General features: G+C 50.0%; 1 protein-coding gene across 1 annotated transcript in view; it reads right to left on the bottom strand.

Annotated features, from left to right (window-relative positions):
* Window positions 1–4,922, bottom strand: part of LYST (lysosomal trafficking regulator) — a 150,267-nt gene extending 145,345 nt beyond the window's left edge. Inside the window, exon 1 of the mRNA XM_027770856.1 lies at window positions 4,207–4,922. The gene's annotated coding sequence lies outside the window, so the exon portion shown is untranslated. The remainder of the gene's footprint in view (window positions 1–4,206) is intronic.
* Window positions 4,923–4,957: the final 35 nt, after the last annotated feature.

Below are 4,957 nucleotides of genomic sequence, written 5' to 3'. Positions count from 1 at the left end.
GACCGAGGCCTTGCTGGCTGGAGAGCGGGCTCCTGGCCCCGCGCCCACTATGCTGAGGCCCAGAGAGCGGGGAGGAGGAGCCGCGCGGGTGGCGAGCACGCTGCATGCTCATTCTCCCTTGCACACTCTCTGGCAAAGTAGACAAACTTTGTTAACCTGCTTGCTCATTGGTGTGCTCACACCTGAATCCGCTCTGCACTGCCGGGCACACCGTCGGTACTGTGCCCACGGTGAGAGTAAAGGCCTCAAAGAGCAGATCGGGCATCGGGTGAGCCAAGCCAGGCCAGCAAGGCACTGCCACAATGTCCACACAGAGCTGCTAGGGGCCAGACCGCTTCCCTCCCTAAGGGCTGCAGGGAGGGCTCTAGCTAACCGCCCTACCAGGGGCACACGCACACCGGGGGAGAGTGCCATCTGGTGGGGGACCGTGGTCACTGCCTTGACAGCCTGCCAGGAAGCCCTGGGGACCTGCAGTGGCGTGCAGAAGCACTGACAATAAAGGGGAAGGGGCCTATATTTTCTGCCCTAACTTGCCCTACGGCTTCCACAGAAAAAAAGTGAAATAAGACAAGAAAAATTTGTCATGGTAAACTTTATTCTTATACCCTGATTAGAAAGCATAATTTTCCCTCATCAAACCCTATACCCAAGACTTAATCCCTCATCTTTTACCAAATGCCAAAAGTCCTGGCAAATTCCCTTTTTAAATAATACCAGCTGGTAGTCTAAGTTCCTTACTCACGACAGTAGTAGAGACAGTGCCAGAGAAAGGATGTTTTCAGAAGCGTTACTGTGTGCCAAGAGGGAGGGCCACAGGCTTCCTGTGAGGACGGAAGACATCGATGTATAGAACACTAAGTGCTCGCTACGTTTGGCTGAGCCAGGACATACCACACAGAGCGGTTGGTGGTTCTCCCCGAGTTCAATGTACGCTAACGACAGCCCGACTTGCAACACTCCCGAAGGTCTCATACATATTCTCCAAAGCACAACACTGAGGACGAAGAAGGAGGGAAGGGGACACCTTTGCACTATTTTGTAAGTGACGTGGGTACTAGAATGGACTCAGACAACTTAGAGCCGGGTTTTGGCACAAAAGCAGGGGCTTCAGGAATCAGTCTCCAACCTCCACTCCACAGGTGACAGAACGGAGGCGCCAGGTCCAAGGTCGCAGAACTGGTTAGGTCCCCAAGTTCCCAGACCAGCTGTCGGAATGAGGCATCCTAGGGGGACCAGGAGATGGCATGTTTACGTTGCTAAACTCCCACATAGATGACCGCGGTTTGAGTCCTGGACCCGTCAGCTTAAACTCATGCCAGGCATGTGTGCAATGTGTGCGTGCCCAAGATCCTGAGAGGAGAATGGAGAAGGGACTGCAGTGTGGCCATCCCCCTGGTCTCTCTGTCTCTCTCTGACCCTCTGGCAAACACATGTGCCTTATAGCAAAAATCTCTCTTAAAAAAAAAAAAAGAATTATGTATTTTTGGAACTAGTTAACTAGAACTGAAATAACCCAGCTTAGAGACGCAGCCTTTGAGCCAGCTGGTTGTGCAGTAGTTAGGGCAGCTGGAGCCCACACGGCCGACTGCGGTTGGTGTTCCGGACCCAGGGGCTCGAAGAACATGCCAGATGCATATCCATGCACGCCCAGAATCCCTACAGGAGGGGAGGAGGAGAAGGGATTGCTGGGTGCTTTCTCACTTTTTCTCTCTGTCTCTTTCTGGTGAGTGTGTGTACCCTCCAGCAAATTAAAACCGAAGAAGAAAAAGATAGCCTTTCTTCTGTCAGGTCAATTAAAAATCCAACAATGGGCAAAGACGTTTTCTGCTCATGAAACACTATCTCTAAATATCATCCAGGGCTGTTACTCAAGACCACCAGACTGCAACTATAACCTAGGAAATGCTGAAAACCTGGAGGGTGTGCAGCATGAGGGAAGGCCAAACTGAACCTGTTCGGATTAGCGGCATTCTCTCTAAACAAAAAGCTAGTTGGGCCAGCCCTGTAGCCTGGTGGTTAAGGAAGCTGGTTCCCACATGGCTGACCACATGGTCTGAATCCTGGCCCTGGTGGCTTGAAAAACACACTGGTCGTGTGTATGTGTGAGTGTGACAGGAAGGAGAAATGGAGAAGGGGCTGTGGCATGACCATGCCCATTGGGAGTGTTTTCTCCCTCTTCTTCTCTCTCTGTATCTTTAAAAAGTATGATTGTTTATTTGTTTCAGCGCACGCGCGCTCACTGGAGAGGAGCAGAGAGAGCGAGCATGGTGGGAAGTGGGAAAACATCCCCAGGAGGATGGCCATGGTGCAACTTCTCCGTTCTCCTGGGATTTTGGGCACACATGCACATGTGCTTAGGATGTTTTTCAAGCCACCAAATGCAGAACTTGAAATGCACTCAAAAGCTTTAACCACCAACCAACTGCCTGGCCCTTCTCTCTGTATCTCTCTCTTTAGAGAGCTTAAACATTAGGAGAAAAAGGAGGAAGGGCAATACCTAATTAAAGCATGTCAGTTAAACTGAATTATACAATATTTAAGCAAGAGCATATTTGTTAATCTATGCTTTACCATGTAACTTTTTATTCCATTTTATTTGATAGATGTGTTAAACAATAACCAATGATTCTCAACTAAACACTTAAAACAGAAAGTTTCTTAGGAATATTCTTTTTATAACTTATGTTACTTATTAACATAAGAACCTTTACAATCTAATTAACAATGAAAACTGAATACATTCTTTTCTTAAGAAAACTGAAGCAAATTCTGGTAGTCACTAAATATAAAAATTGTGTGTGAGTGTGTGTGTGTGTGTGTGTGTGTGTGTGTTTCAGAGACTTTTGCTATGGGGCATGTGTGCTCTCAGAAGAGACAATGAGAGGTAGAAAGTGAGAACTCATTCCCCCAGGGACAATGGCCATGCTGGAATCCCTCCTCCTCCAATCTCCTCTCAAGATACCAAGCACACACACACATGAGCCCAGCTTCAAGCCACTAGGTCCGGGACTCAAACTGAGTTTCAAGTCAGTGGGTCCAGGACTCAAACTGCAGTCAACCATGTGGGTATCCAGTGCCTCAACCACTACACCACCTGCTGATCCCTTAAAATAGATTTTAACCAGTTGTCTTATATGATATCTCTCGGAGTTTAAAACACAGGTAACAGAGGGGTATAATGCCTTAATAAAGTTCCAAATTAAATAACTAAACAAGAGAATTGAAGACAGAGTTCTTGCTAACCCGACTTAGCAGAGGGCCTTGTTAAACTGGATTTCACATGGAGGTCCGTGGACTGGCCTGGCAGAGGTTCAGAAGCCTCACTAAAGTGTGGCCAAGCAAAGAGTCTCTGTCTCCAGCAATAGAATGCCCGGCTCTCTGCCAGTCAGGCTGGGGGAGAGTCCTGCACCTCTCAGCCATCACGGGGGTCCAGTGCTCCGGGAAGGGGCCAAGCCGGAGAGGCAAGGAGCAGGCAGTCACAGTGGAGAGGCCCTGAGCCTGTCCCCAGACCTGCCTGCAGGGCTCTTGGGAATGCACAGTTTAAATGGCCTGAGAGTCCTAGGGGTGCAGACCCCTCACACACGAAGGGCTTCAAAAGGTTTGCAGAGTGTAATTAAAGCAAAAAAACGTGGAAGCCATGCACAGTTGTTCAAGATAGGCATCTTCCACAAACTCTCTGAAGACCCCCCGTGTATATATATGTAATGTCTGTGAGAATATTCAAAAAGCATCTTTCAAGTGAACCTTTGGAACAAAATCATTTATAAGAAGTACCATACTCAAAACAAAGTTTTCCAGCTGTCAGCGAGTAACAGGTCACAGTCTGACTGGCAGCAGAGGAAAGCTGCCCGAGTTTGCATTTCATAAACGACTGCAGGACGTGAGCCTACGCTGCGGTTGGCACCAGGGTTTCTGACCTCCGGATTCCTAACCATTATCACCTCCCTCAGCGATCGCAGAGATGGGCTAAGGCACTGGACTCCCACAGGCCCACCGCAGTTCAGGAGCTGGCAAGTGGCATGGTGGTTAAAGGCGCCAGACTCCACATGATCGACCGCGGTTCGAGTCCTGGACCTGGCGGAATGCTTTCTCACTTTCCCTCTCTCTCTGTGTCTCTGTGTCTGTCAGTCTCTAAATAAATAAATAAAGTTAAAATTAAATAATCAAAAGCAAATACAGTTCAATAAAATAAAGAGATTTCCTAACAGGACTGCCTTCGTGGCTCAGCGGCAGTGTCCCAGAGAAGCTGGATCCTACAAGGTGACCAGTTTGAGTTCCTGGCGCAGTCCCATCTGCATGGAGCACACGGGCACCCGCCGAAGTGCCAGGACGTGACGGGCCGAAGGGTGGACGCAGCGGATCTTGGGGGACGAGACCTGTGGAGGGCGCTGCTGCTCCTCTCTCAGGACACCGGCAGACGCTGGATCGCAAACACAGAAAACAATTTAAGGAGAGCAAGAGAGAGTTCCCGGGACTCAGAGGACAAAGGTAGGTCAGCATGCTCCCAGCCAATGCTCTCCCTGTGGGCCTCTGGAGAGACTCCTCCCAGTGGGCGGAACCCCGAGGGTTCCATGGGGGGGCCTGGCGCTAGGAGCCTGGGGGGCGCTAGGAGTGGTCTGTGGGGAAGGGGTGGCGCTAGGACCAGCACTAGGAAACCACTGCCTCTCTGCCAGCTGTTCACCCCTGTTCACCCCTCGAGCACTTCCGGGTCAGCCCCAAGTTTTAAAGGCATCCTTTTGGCTCATGTTGTCTTTTTCCATGTTTCCACATTTTCCATTTTTACCAGGAAATCAACGACCTGGGAAAATCTGCTGCTCTACCGAGAAGATAGCGTCTCCAATCTGACAAGTAACTCTTAGCTCCTACTGCAATGTCAGCGTCAAGGGGCAGAGGTGGCCTGGACCCCAGCTGGGCCCTCTTTTTTCCTGCCGGAGGGGCCTGCGCTCAGAGAGCACTG

This window comes from Tupaia chinensis, unplaced genomic scaffold, assembly GCF_000334495.1.
Source record: "Tupaia chinensis unplaced genomic scaffold, TupChi_1.0 Scaffold000161_1, whole genome shotgun sequence".
NCBI lineage: Eukaryota > Metazoa > Chordata > Mammalia > Scandentia > Tupaiidae > Tupaia > Tupaia belangeri.
Note: the sequence above shows the minus strand (reverse complement) of the source record. Positions and strands in the feature narration are given on the sequence as shown.